This window comes from Sarcophilus harrisii, chromosome 2 (assembly GCF_902635505.1).
Source record: "Sarcophilus harrisii chromosome 2, mSarHar1.11, whole genome shotgun sequence".
Classification (NCBI taxonomy): Eukaryota; Metazoa; Chordata; class Mammalia; order Dasyuromorphia; family Dasyuridae; genus Sarcophilus; species Sarcophilus harrisii.
Window position 1 is genome coordinate 543,466,583 of NC_045427.1, and position 15,370 is coordinate 543,481,952.

The following is a 15,370-nucleotide window of genomic DNA, read 5'->3' on the forward strand; positions in this document are numbered from 1 at the left end:
ATAATATTAAATAGTAACGGTGATAGTGGGTAACCTTGTTTCACTCCAGATCTTATTGGGAATGGTTGCAGTTTGTCTCCATTACATATGATGCTTACTGATGGTTTTAAATAGATGCTATTCCTATACACTCAAGTGTTTTTAATAATTCCTATACACTCAAGTGTTTTTAATAGGAATGGATGTTGGATTTTATCAAATGCTTTTTCTGCATCTATTGAGATGATCATATGGTTTTTGTTAATTTGGTTATTAACATGGCCAATTATATTGATAGTTTTTCTAATATTGACCCAACCCTGCATTCTTGGTATAAATCATCCTTGATCATAGTGTATTATCTTGGAGATGATTTTCTGTAGTCTTTTTGCTAATATCTTATTTAAGATTTTAGCATCAATATTCATTAGGGAGATTGTTCTATAATTTTCCTTCTCTGTTTTCAGCCTACCTGGTTTAGGTATCAGTACCATGTCTGTGTCATAGAAGGAATTTGGTAGGACTCCTTCATTCCCTATTTTATCAAATAATTTATATAACATTGGGGCCAATTGTTCTTTAAATGTTTGGTAAAATTCACATGTAGATCCATCTGGTCCTGGGGATTTTTTCTTAGGGAGTTGTTTAATTGCCTGTTCTATTTCTTTTTCTGAAATGGGACTATTCAAGCAATTTGCTTCCTCCTCTGTTAGTCTGTTTTAAAGCCTCTAGGGTATGTCAATTAGGCAAGGGGGTTACCATCTTCCTCTGCAGAGCAGGGAGAGATGTAAACCGATTTCCGGCTCCGAGGTATGGGAGTGCTCTGAGTGAGAGTTTTCCCTTCCCCCAACAGGAGGTGAATTCAGCACTGGCTGAGCTATCAAAGTGCCCAGTTGGGCTGTGTGGGTTAGAGATTGCCCTTGGCTAGAGACAAAGGGGTGAAAGTGTCACTGTCCCAGGCTGGAGCATCTTGTGGGACTGTGAGTATTAACAGCTGACCACAGACCTCAGATTCTACCGAACTTTGCCAGGAACTCTGCTCCAGCGTCTCTGCCTGACAAATCAACCCTGGGAAAGCTCTATAGCCCCAAGCCGAGCCCCCCACTGCGCAGATTGGAGGCTAACCCGGGCTGTGTACTCCTGACATGCAGGATTGCAACTGCCCCAAGGAAAAGCCTTGTACTGCGGGTTGGGGGTGTGAGCTTGTGCTGAGATCTGTGCTTTCACTTTCTGTTTGAGGCTCTCCTTGGAACCTAATTTCTCTCCCAGTCTCTGCTGATCTCCTCCCTGGCCCCGGAACCCACCTTTTTTTTTTTGGCGAGATTGCAGATTTTCTTCAGCTGGTAAATTGTTCTACTTCTCATCTTCATGAATTGTAGCAGTCAAGACTATTTTTGAGGCTCGATACAATATTGATAGAGAGGGTAAGAGAAGAGCTTAGAAAGTCGCGTGTGTCTTCTCTGCCATCTTGGCTCCACTCCTCTCTCTAATTTATTTATAATCTCATTCTTTAGGCCTAAATCATGGACCCATTTTGATTTTATTTTGGTGTACTGTGTTAAGTGTGGATCCATGCCTAATTTTTGCCATACTAATTTCCAGTTTTCCCAGCAGTTGTTGTCAAAATAATTAATTTTTATCCCAAAAGTTAGGATCTTTAGGTTTGTCAAACACTAGATTGCTGTTATTACTGACTATTTTGTCTTGTGAACCTAAGCCATTCCATTGATTAACTACTCTATTTCTTAGCCAATATCAAATGGTTTTGGTGACTGCTGTTTTATAATATACTTTAGATCAGGTACAGCTAGGCCACCTTCATTTGATTTTCTTTTTCATTAATTCCCTTGAAATTCCCGACCTTTTGTTCTTCCATATGAATTCTGTTGTTATTTTTTCTAGATCATTAAAATAGTTTCTTGGGAGTCTGATTGATATAGCACTAACTAAATAGATTAGCTTAGGGAGTATTGTCATCTTTATTATATTTGCTTGGCCTATCCTAGAGCACTTAATATTTTCCCAATTATTTAAATCTGACTTTATTTGTGTGGAAAGTGTTTTGCACTTTTGTTCATATAATTCCTGATTTTTCTTTGGTAGATAGATTCCCAAATATTTTATGCTATAGATAGTTATTTTGAATGGAATTTCTCTTTGTATCTCTTGCTGTTTGATTTTGTTAGTGATGTATAAAAATGCTGAGGATTTATGTGGATTTATTTTGTATCCTGCAACTTTGCTTAAGTTGTGAATTATTTCCAATAGCTTTTTAGTACAATCTCTGGAGTTCTCTAAGTATACCATCATATTATATGCAAAGAGTGATAATTTGGTAGTACCAACTCTCATTCCTTCAATCTCTTTCTTGACTCTTATTGCTGAAGCTAGCATTTCTAATACAGTATTGAATACTAATGGTGATAGTGGGCACCCTTGTTTCACTCCTGATCTTACTGGGAAAGGTTACAGTTTATCCCTATTACATATGATGCTTACTGATGGTTTTAAATATATGCTCCTGATTATTTTAAGGAAAAGTCCATTTATTCTATACTCTCAAGTGTGATTATTAGTAATCGATGTTTCATTTTATCGAATGTTTTTTCTGCATCTATTGAGATGATCGTATATTTTTTCTAATTGGTTATTGATCTAGTCAATTATGCTAATACTTTTCCTAATATTAAACTAGTCCTGCATTCTTGGTGTGAATCCTACGTGGTCATAGTGTATTATCCTGGGGATGATTTTCTGTAATCTTTTTGCTACTATTCAATTGAAGATTTTAGTATCAATATTCATTAGGGAGATTGGTCTATAATTTTCATTCTCTGTTTTCAACCTGTCTGGTTTAGGTATCAGTACCATGTCTGTGTCATAAAAGGAATTTGGTAGGACTCCTTCAATAACTATTTTTTTTCAAATAGTTTATATAGCATTAGAATTAATTATTCTTTAAATGTTTCGTAGAATTCACATGTAAATCCATTTGGTCCTGGGGATTTTTTCTTAGGGATTTGATTAATAGCTAGTTCTATTTCTTTTTCTAAGATGGGACAGTTTGACCAATTTACTTCTTCCTCTGTTAATCTGAGCAAACTATATTTTTGAAGGTATTCTTCCATTTCATTTAAGTTATTGAATTTATTGGCATAAAGTTAGGTAAATGAACTCCTAATTAAACCTAAGGGTTTATTTATTTTGTTGGTTTTTTCATAGAACAAACTTTTAGTTTTATTTATTAATTCAATAGTTTTTTTTTCAATTTTATTAATCTCTCCTTTTATTTTTAGAATTTCAAGTTTAGTGTTTAACTGGAAGTTTTTAATTTGTTCCTTTTCTAGCATTTTTAGTTGTGAGCCCAATTCATTGACCTTCTTTTTCTTTATTTTATGCAAGTAGGCCTCTAGAGATATAAAATTTTCCCTTGTTACTGCTTTGGCTGCATTCCACACATTTTGGTATGACATCTCATTATTGTCATTTTCTTGCATGAAGTTATTAATTATGTCTATGATATGCTGTTTCACCCAATCATTCTTTAGTATGAGAATATTTAGTTTCGAATTATTTTTAGTCTATTTTCCCATAGCTTGTTATTGAATGTAATTTTCATTGCATTGTGGTCTGAAAAGGATGCATTTACTATTTCTGCCTTACTGCGCTTGAATTTGAGGTTTTTATGTCCTAATATATGGTCAATTTTTGTATAGGTTCCATGAACTGCTGAGAAGAAAACGTACTCCTTTCTGTTTCCATTTTGTTTTCTCCAGAGATCTATCATATCTAACTTTTCTAGTATTCTATTTACCTCTTTGACTTCTTTCTTATTTATTATGTTGTTTGATTTATCTAATTCTGAGAGTGCCAGGTTGAGATCTTCCACAATTATAGTTTTGCTATTTCTTCTTGCAGCTCTCTTAATTTCTCTTTTGAGAATTTAGATGCTACACCACTTGGTGCATATATTTTTAATATTCATATTGATTCATTATCTCTACTACCCTTTAGCAAGATATAGTGCCCTTCCTTATCTCTTTTAATTAGTTCAATTTTTGCTTTTGCTTGATCTGAGATGAGGATGGCTACCCCTGGTTTTTTTACTTCACCTGAAGCATAGTAGGTTGTGCTCCAACCTTTTACCTTTAATCTGTATGCATTGCCCTGCTTCAAGTGTGTTTCCTATAAACAACATATTGTGGGATTCTGGCTTTTAATCAAGTCTGCTAACTTCTTCCTCTTTATGGTGGAGTTTACCCCATTGACATTTATAGTTAAAATCAGCAATTCTGCATTACTTGCCATCTTGTTAACCCCTGCTTATGCTTTTCTCCTTTCCTTCTCCTTTACCACCCTAGACATTTCTTAAAATGGAGGATTTTACCAGAAGGAATTTACCAATGAGTATAGGTGGCTTCCGTCATATAGAGAACTTTCTGAATGAATTTAAATAAGTCATGATATACCGAGAGTCAGGAGAAGAATGATAAACAATTGATCTAGGTTCTTCCTCAAAATGGAAGTTCTGGGAGGAACCAATGGGAAAAGAGAGAGGGGTATAAAAGCAGGGGATACTTTCTAACTAGGCAAGCAGGTAAAGCATGATGCCAAAGTGTAGAAAATCTCAACCATAGCTTGGAAAGTAATGAATTAATAACTCATATTTTTTTCAACTGAATCTTGAATACCATTATTTGGGGCTATTTATCATGTTGATAACTTCTGGTATTCACTAGTTTATTAGTGCCCCTCTGAAAGTATGATTGCAAGAAATGAACACAGCATTTCAAATGTGACCTTACCCAGGGATTTTTTAAATTAAACTTTTAAAATTATATGTCTACACATATATACATACAGAGTGTTTTTCTCTAGTGTGAGTTGGGAAAGGAGGAGGAGTTATAGTTATAATTAAAATATCACAATAAATAAATAAAATCAAATGGACATTTAAATGAGTGTCTATGGGATCTGTAGACCCAATGGAATAAAACAAATAAAACAATGTAATGAAACAAATATATCTTTACCTTCCATAACTTCTAAAGGTAATGTAATATTTTCTTTGACTATTTATTTAGTGACAAGAATTGTTTTGAGGTTTTCATAGGTTCCTTCAATCTTTCAAAGATATCTATGCCACACACACAAATGCACACATACACATACACACACACAAAAGAAGGATTTCTAATTAAATGTTCTCTTCATTTCTAGTCATTTTACATTCTAACCCATCCACTATCACTTCTAAATCGGTAAAAACATCACTTTGTACTTCTGATTACCTACTCAAAAAATTCTATTGGTCCCTATTGCTACCAGTTATACAATTCTGGATTTTCAACCTATCTTTCTAGATCTTCAAAATATTTCCTTCCTGCTTCTCTCTTCAAACCCAAATATTCACTTTTCTAGTATTTTAAATCAGAGAATCAGCCCATCTGTCCTATATATTGCTCTCTGAAAAGGCCCTGTGTTCATGACATTTCCTGTTCCTGAATATCTTCCCCATTCCTTAGTACTTGACCAAATCCTTTAAAACCCAGTCGAAGCAATACCACTCCATGAATTTTTTCTAGGCTTGTACAGTTTTGGAAGATTATTTCTTCCTCTGGAAACCTAACCTTCACAATTTAAAATAGATCCCATTCATAATGTATGTAGTACACGCTAAGCTGTTTTATTTATCTATTTATTTTTAAATTTTTGTTTATTTTGTTTTGTTTAGTTTTGTTTATTTATAAAATATTATCCTTGACGTAGGATGAGCTGGAGCCAACATACTAGCTAATAAGAACAAATTTTTATATTTTCCCTTTTAACATTCCCTCCTGGTAGATTGAAACACTACAAATCAGGGCTTGACTTAATTTACTTTTATTATCTAGATTTAAGAAAATTATGGAGAAAATATGAATAATGAAGATAAAATTTAAAAATGTTTTTCATGTACATTTCCCCTCAAACAGAGATTTGTTGTTAAACATTAACTAATATACTATTGCCTTTAAATTTATCTATGGACTCCTAAACTAGCCAATAGTAGCCTTGAGGCTAGAGGCCAAATCTCAGAAATCTTTGTTTTTATAAGAACTTGGGGGAGGCAACTAGATCATGCAGTGGATATAGCACTGACTCTAGAGTCAGGAGTCCCTGAGTTCGTGAATTGAGAAAATTAACACTTACTAGCTATATGACACTGGACAACTCATTTAACTCCAAATACCTCAAAAAATAGATTTAACCATTGCCATATAGTTATTAGCTAGTCAGTTAATGCTTATTGATTTTTTATGGTGATGATGATGATGATGGTGAATTACTATGTTTAAGGATTAATATAATTGTATGTGTTTTTTTGATCACTGAACGTGATCACATCTAGCGATCCTCTATAGCAGCCTGCAATGAGAATGTTCTTCTGATTATCAGAGCAATCTAGATACGTACTAGGTGGGAGTGCAGTTAGAGAACATGATTTTTTTCCTCTTAGGTTTCATGAGAATGCTTAAGTAATAGCCTATACTGGACATGAGGCATGTACATGGAGGTTGATATTGTACATATTCTTTAAGGGTAAAAAAAAAAGTAATATATATATATCTTGGGGAGGGTAATAGTAAGGGAAGGAGGGAGAAAAATTTAGAACACAAAGTTTTACAAAAAATGAATGTAGAAAACTCTCCTTATATGCATTTGGAAAAATGAAATACTATTAAACAGTATAAAAAATTAGATTGTTCTTGCTATATTAAATAACTGCTTAACTTTCCCTATATTTGTAAAACTATATATTATATATATATATATATATATATATATATATATATACATATGTATGCATTTATAAACACCTAGACTTGAAGCTTTTGTGTCCCTCTATAAAACTAGAGGGGGCAAGGAAGGTAAAGAAGCAGAAAACATCTTTCTTTTCTAATTGCATGTTCTGGTTTATAATATTTTGGGTTGGTTAATAGAGGCATTTTATTCCAGAAACCAGCCTGACATTTACCCAGGATTGCCTGGATTTACTGCAGCAGTTTTCAGCAGCAGCCATCATGTTTTAGAGTTTTCTCATCTGTAGGAAGCTGGTCAATTTATTTTATTAGCATCTTTTCCAGTGCCTGACCCTAAAATAACTGATTTTTCTGTTTACTCTTTTGGCGGGGAAGCTAATGAAGAAGATTTCAGAGCAATGGCAAATACCTGAATATTTGAGCTAATCCTCAGAGCAGAACAGCAGAGGCCTGCCTAAGTATTTTCAGTTCAGATTTTCTTTCTGCTCTTTTCACACTTTATCAGTTATGTGAATAGAAAATTAAAATTATATCCTCATTTGTATGAAGGGTTGTCCCCCTCTCTTTGGCTTATACTTTTTTTTCTCTTAGTTTGCTGATTTGGATTATTGCTTTTTCCTACTTTAGTCTTGCTTCCTCCTTTCTATGTATCTCTTTCTGGCTTTTTCTCTTCAGGACTGAAGGCTTTTTGTGATTCCTGTGATTCTGTGAGAAAAACCTTAGAAAAATCTCTTACAGTAGAGCATAGAAAAAGGATTGCAAAGGCTTCAAAGAATCCTGTGTTTGAATGAGTAGCCATTACTAGCAGCCTTTCCACTAATGAGTTTTCTCATTAAAATTGAACCAATGTTAAGAGATTGTTTCCACCTCGTGAAAAACCTTCCTTCATTCTTTTAAAAGTACTGACCTACCTCATTTTCTGTTGACCAATTGCGCTTTTCCCTTTGGTATATTCTGATGAAATTCATCAAAATAATGAGATACTTTTTCTAATGAAAAAACCAGAACTAAATAAAAAGTTTGATCTACAAATATAGAACTCAAGAGAAATCTACAAAGGTAAAAAAAATCTTGGGAATTATATTTCTGCTATAAAGACATATAAAGAACACACATATACTTTGTTCTATAAATTAGAGGTGGAAAGGAAATTGTACCCGGAAAAGGGTAAAGTGGGGGTACTACATATCATGAAGAGGCAAAGGAAACTTATATCTGAGAGAAAGAATGGAGGGGAATGAACATAGTGTATCTTACTGCCATCAGAATTGGCTTAAAGAGAAAAATATTAGACATATTCGATTTATGGTGAAACTTCTCCCATGTCATTGAAAAGTGGGAGGGGAAAAGTGAAAAGGAAAGGAGTAAGCTAAGTAGAAGGGAATACAGAAATTGTGAGGGAAAGGGGTGAGATAGGGGGAGAAACTCTAAGGTGGCGCGAGGAATAATAAAAAGGGAGGGCTGTGAGAAGCAAGTGGTGCTCACAAGTTTAATACTGGGGAAGAGGGTAAGGGGAAAGAAAGGAGAAAAGCAAAAACAGGGGTTAACAAGATGGCAAGTAATACAGGATTGGTAATTTTAACCATAAATTTAAACTGTATGGGAGTAAATGCCCCCATAAAGAGGAAGCTGTTAGCAGCCTGGATTAAAAGCCAGAATCCTATAAAATGTTGTTTACAGGAAACACACTTGATACAAGGTGATACATACAGAGTAAAAATAAAAGGTTGGAACAGAACCTACTATGCTTCAGGTGAAGTCAAAAAACAGGGGTAGCCATCCTCATCTCAGATCAATCAAAAGTAAAAATTGATCTAATTAAAAGAGATAAAAAAGGGCACTATATCTTGCTAAAGGGTAGTATAGATGATGAATCAATATCAATATTAAACATATATGCACCAAGTGGTGTAGCATCTAAATTCTTAAAAGAGAAATTAAGAGAGCTGCAAGAAGAAATAGCAAAACTATAATTGTGGAAGATCTCAACCTGGCACTCTCAGATTTAGATAAATCAAACAACATAATAAATAAGAAATAAGTCAAAGAGGTAAATAGAATACTAGAAAAGTTAGATATGATAGAACTCTGGAGAAAATGAAATGGAGACAGAAAGGAGTACACTTTCTTTTCAGCAGTTCATGGAACCTATACAAAAATTGACCATATATTAGAACATAAAAACCTCAAATTCAAGCGCAGTAAGGAAGAAATAGTAAATGCATCCTTTTCAGACCATAATGAAATGAAAATTACATTCAATAAAAAGCCAGGGGAAAATAGACCAAAAATAATTGGAAACTAAATAATCTCATACTAAAGAATGATTGGGTGAAACAGCAAATCATAGACATAATTAATAATTTCATGCAAGAAAATGACAGTAATGAGATGTCATACCAAAATGTGTGGGGTACAGCCAAAGCAGTGGTAAGGGGAAATTTTATATCTCTAAAGGCCTACTTACATAAAATAGAGAAAAAGAAGGTCAATGAATTGGCCTTGCTAAAAATGCTGGAAAAGGAAAAAAATGAACCCCCCCCCAGTCAAACACTAAACTTGAAATTCTGAAAACAAAAGGAGAGATTAATGAAATTGAAAGCAAAAAATCTATTGAATTAATTAATAAAATTAAGAGTTGGTTCTACAAAAAAAAGCAACAAAATAGATAAACGCTTAGTAAATCTGATTAAAAAACGGAAAGAGGAAAATCAAATTGTTAGTCTTAATAATGAAAAGGGATAACTTGCCACTAATGAAGAGGAAATTAGAGCAATAATTAGGAATTATGTTACCCAGCTTTATGCCAATAAATTCGATATCTTAAATGAAATGGAAGAATACCATCAAAAATATAGCTTGCCCAGATTAACAGAGGAAGAAGTAAACTGGTTAAACAGTCCCATCTTAGAAAAAAGAAATAGAACAAGCTATTAATCAACTCCCTAAGAAAAAATCCCCAAGATCAGATTGATTTGCATGTGAATTTTACCAAACATTTAAAGAACAATTAACTCCAATGATATATAAATTATTTGACAAAAATAGGGATTGAAGGAATCCTACCAAATTCCTTTTATGACATAGTCATGGTACTGATACCTAAACCAGGTAGGTGGAAAACAGAAAAAGAAAATTATAGACCAATCTCCCTAATGAATATTGATGCTAAAGTCTTAAATAAGATATTAGCAAAAAGATTACAAAAAATCATCTCCAGGATAATAAACCATGACCAAGTAGGATTTATACCAGGAATGCAGGGCTGGTTCAATATTAGGAAAACTATTAGCATAATTGACTGTATCAATAACCAAACTAACAAAGACCATATGATCATCTCAATAGATGCAAAAAAAAAAAAACATTTGATAAAATCCAACATCCATACCTAATAAAAATATTTGAGAGTATAGGAATAAATGGACTTTTCCTTAAAATAGTCAGGAGCATCTTTTTAAAACCATTAGTAGCATATATAATCGGGATAAATTGGAATCATTCCCAGTAACATCAGGGGTGAAACAAGGTTGCCCACTATCACCATTATTATTCACTGTTGTATTAGAAATGCTAGCCTCAGGAATAAGAGTCAAGAATGAGATTTGAGGAATTAGACAAGATAATGAGGAAATCAACCTATGACTCTTTGCAGATGATATGATGGTATACTTAGAAAACCCCAGAGATTCTACTAAAAAGCTATTAAAAATAATTCACAACTTTAGCAAAGTTGCAGGATACAAAATAAATCCACATAAATGGTTACATCCATTGGATATCTGAAAATCATTCAAGGTGTTTAGCTTCTCTGTTCTTAAGGACAGTTTTTGTACTGTAAGCACCTTAGCAGCTATGTACAATTTGTAATTCTTCAGTGTTTCTATAGTCTTTTATAGACTGCTTCTAACATGTGTTGTTCTAACATCTGCTTCTAACATCTTAAGGTGCTCATCCATATAATGTAATAGCATAATGTTTGGAAATGCTTTTCTTAATGGAGCAAGAGCAGCAGCAACATACATTTGACACACAGTGGGGCTGTTTTTCATTTCATGTGGCAAAACTGTCCATTCATATCTTTTATAAGGCTCAGCTAAGTTAACTCTGGGCACTGATAAGGCAAATCTTTTCATATCCTCCTTATCCAGAGGGATAGAATAGAAACAATCCTTAATATCTATGATCCAAAGAGGCCATTCTCTAGGCAACTGAGTAGGGGATGGAAGTCCAGGCTGAAGAGTTCCCATAGTTTCCATCTGTTCATTTACTTTTCTTAAATCTTTCAACATCCTCCATTTTCCAGATTTCTTTTTTACAACAAACACTGGGGAATTCCAAGGACTTAGAGAAGCTTGTAAGTGTCCTTGGTCAAGTTGCTCCTGTACTATATCTAATAAGGCCTGAATTTTATCGCTACCTAAGGGCCACTGTTCTATCTACACTGGTGTATCAGTTTTCCATTGGATTGGAATAGGTGAGAGTGTTGGCAGGCCTTCAACAGCAGCCCTGCTTAAAAAACCAAAGTACTCATTTTTAACCCTAATTGCTGTAAAATGTCTCTTCCCTGAAGATTGATGGGGATTTTTTCAACTATAAAAGAATTAAAAACTCCTGTTTTGCCTTTAAAAGTCCATCTTATAGGGGCAGCACTAACTTCAGCTGCTATTGATCCTACCAGACATGTAGGTATCTGCTTTAATCTGGCTAGTGACTGGGCCAATTGACACCTCTAATGACTGTATGATCTGCACCTGTGTCTACCAATCCTTCTAATGGAAGGCCATTTATATAGATCGTGAGCATAGGTTGGTCAGTTGTTACAGCTGCTGTCTAGTATATTCCTGGATTTTGTGGTCTGGAGTCAGAATCTGGGTGATTATCACCAGGTTGCATATTACGATTCTGTATGAGTAAACCTGATGCTACTATTTCTCCTGGGTGATAAGTCACATATTGTCTACCTGTATTAGTGACTGGGATATTATCTACACATTCCCCAGTTTCCCACATTAGTGTGTGGATGGACACTGTTTTGTACTTATAAAAAGGAGGTGAAATGGTCAAGCCTAGTGTGCCTGGAGGCAAGAGATCCAGAGGCTGGAGAGGAACAAATTTCATGGGGTATCTCAGTTGTCCCAGCTGCATACAACTCTATTTTCCCTAATTGTAATCCCTTTTTCCCATCATCTTGCTTCCTGGCTGGTTGATTGTGTAATCCCTTTGTCCCATCATATGGCTTCCTGGCTGATAGGTCATGTCTGGGTATTGGACTTCTAGGCACTCTGGGTGCACCATTGGCTGCCATCATTCCCCAAGTGTTTTTTGCCTGGGGCCCTGGGGCTGGGCCCCTCATCCCGTTTCCCTGAACCTGTCTACATTCTGAGGCCCAATGGAAGCCTCTGTTGCATTTTGGGCATGGGATATTGGGTCTTTTTCTCCCACCCTGTTTTCTCATTCTGTCTGTATACCAACACTGAGATTTCAGATACTCTACCACACTGAAAGCATTGAAGAGTCTCTCTGGAAGTCCCTTGCCAGAAGGGACCCTATCTTCCCATGTTGGGATCTTGGGAAGTCTGCATCATAATCTGGCTATAAAAGGCATTTGTGCCCACTGTGGCACAGTGTCTTATCAGCTCCTCTAAAGGAGCATCCTTGCACAGTCCTAGCATAGTTCTTCTGCAAACCTCATTAGCATTTTCCTTAGCAAGTTACCTTATTAAAATGTCTGTTACTACATTTTCCCCATTAGTTGTTGTGATAGCTGTCTGCAAATGTCCCACAAAGTCAGCAAAGGGTTCATCTGGCCCTTGTGTTATTTTTGTGAAGGCCTCACCCTTATCATCTTTATTGTAGAGAGAAGTCCAAGTTTTGATAGCCTTAGCAGCAATTTGCTCATATGCTGCTATGGAATAATTAATCTGTACTGTGACATCTGCATAGGAATCTACACATGTTAGTACGTCACAGGTGATTGCAGCATGAACTGCACTTTGACTATTTTTTGGGGCTTGTATTCTACAGAGCTTACTATATTCAGAAAGTCGCAAGTAGTTTTGTGGTTCTAGGGATACCCTTGCTATAGATTTCCAGTCATTAGGGGTCAAGATTTCAAAAGCCAAATTCTGTAATAACATCTTAACATAAGCTGATGTAGTCCCATAAAGAGTGCAAGCCTTTTTCAGGTCTTTGAAGATTTCTATATCAAAAGGAGCATATTTTCTACTTTCTTGACCTGAAGAATTAAACTGTTGAATTACAGGAAAAATGTGATGTTGAAGTTCCATTACATCTCTCCCTTCCTCTTTGGCCTTAATTAGTCCCTTTTGCAATTTAGTCATAGGAACAGCTGGATGCTGGTGGGGAGGTGATGGTGCTGTCACTGCACACCCCCCCCCCCACTACCCCTCCTCCCTCCATCCCAGAGGGTGGAGTTGATGGAGGAGAGTCAATTACCTTCTCCTTAGGTGGGGCTGAAGCTGCCTCAGATTCACCACACCCTTGAGCCTCACTTAAATCTCCATGCCCTGTGGGGATATGGTCATTAATCTGTTCCTTGTCTTCTTCCTTTTTATCAGGCTTCACCATTTGGCTATTCCTAGAGCTTTTTTTCTTTCTTCTATAAAGCATAGGGTTCTTTAAGGCCCAACTGTATTATATTGTATAAATAGAATGCCTTGATGGAAATTGAATGAGGACCATCTTTGTTGTAATATGCAGAGAATTATTGCCCAATTAATGTCCAATTATCTCAAGAGATTTGTTCTTTTTCTAAGAACCAAAGGGAGGTGCGATTTAATGTACCCAGAAGTCTAGCTATCTGTTCCCAAGTTATAAGTAGCCCTTGGTCTATTATCAGCTTAAGCATGCATTCTATAGTGCCACTCCTGGGTGGGGGTGAGGGGGTTGGGGGAGGGGATGGAGAATCTTTAGCTAGCATCTGTCCCATTTCAGTCAAAAAAGGTTACTAGTTTAGTCTTTAAGAAAATAAATTCCCTGTTCTTTCCTTTAAGAAAATAAATTACAATACTCACCTAAGTTCCTGGTCAAAGGAGACTTCTTCAGTGAAAGTACGGTCCTTGGTTTCCATGCTTGGGCACCAAATGTGATGACTGCATATTTTAAAATCAGCTAGAGTCAGGAATTCAGGTTAAAGGAAAATCTTCAATCTTTATTCTCAGTAGAGGTGAAGAAGGATCGGAGGTAAAGGGGGATTGGAGGTGAAGGGGGATTAGCAATGTGAGCAGCTGCAACAAGATGCCAGCCAGCAGTCTCGTTCTGTTTCTCTACCCACTCGTCTGCCACCACCCACCAAAATAGTCATTTCCTATACAACACATCGGAACTTGCACAAAGAGTAGGCAGAGGCCATTTTTTTCTCCAAGCATATATATTAATAGAGTATGGTCCAGGGGCAGAACCAAGATTTCGGAGAAGGCACATGTGACTTTCTAAGCTCTTCTCTTACCCTCTTTATCAATATTATATTGAGCCTTAAAAATAGTTTTGACTGCTACAATTTGTAAAGATAAGAAGTATAACAACTCACCAGCCAAAGAAAATCTGCAGTCTCGCCAAAAAAGGTTTGTTCTGGGGCCAGGGAGGAGATCAGCATAGACTGGAAGAGAAATTAGGTTCTGAGGAGAGTCTCAAACCGAAAGTGAAAGCACAGCTCTCAGCACAAGCTCACAGCCCCAACCCGCAGTATGGGGCTTTTCCTTGGGGCAGTTGTGAACCTGCACGACAGGAGGGCACAGCCCAGGTTAGCCTCTAATCTGCGCAGTGGGGGGCTCTGCTTGGGGCCATAGAGCTTTCCCAGGGTGGATTTGCAATCGGGCAGAGACTTGGGCAGAGATTGCCGGGCAGAATTCCGGTAGAATCTGCGGTTTGCGGTCAGCAGCTAATACTCACAGCCCCACAAGATGCTCTGTCCTGGGGCAGTGACACTTTCACCCTTTAGTCTCTAGGCTAGGGCAATCGCTAACCCACACAGCCCTGCTGGGCACTTCGATAGCTTGGCCAGTGCTGAATCCACCTCCTGTTGGGGGAAGGGAAAACTCTCACTCAGAGCACTCCCATATCTTGGAGCCGGAAACCGGTTTACTGATTTCCTGTTCTGCAGAGGAAGCTGGTAATCCCCCTTGCCTAGGAGGCATACCCTAAAGACTTTAAAACATGAATAAAAAGATGAAAAGAACGATCCACAGCTTCTATGCAGAAAAAGAGCAGATCAGCAAACCTGAAGAGACTAATAGAAAATATGCACCAGACAATACCCCAAATTGGAATGTCACCTGCCCTCTTTTACATTATGGTCTCATAGAAGAGACCATTAAAAGTCTCAAAAAATTAGAAAACAAATGGGGAAAGGAAAGAGAAGCCTTACAAGAGAGCAACCACTTCCTGAAATATGAATTGGAAAAGATAAAAAATTGCCAGGAAGTGCAGGGAAACAAAATTTGTGAATTGGAAAACATAAAAAAAATCTCAGGAAAGTAAGAATTGTGAATTTGAAAAAACAAAGAACTCACTAAAAAGTAGGATTTGTGAATTGGAAAGGACAAAGAACTCTCAAGAAAGTAGGA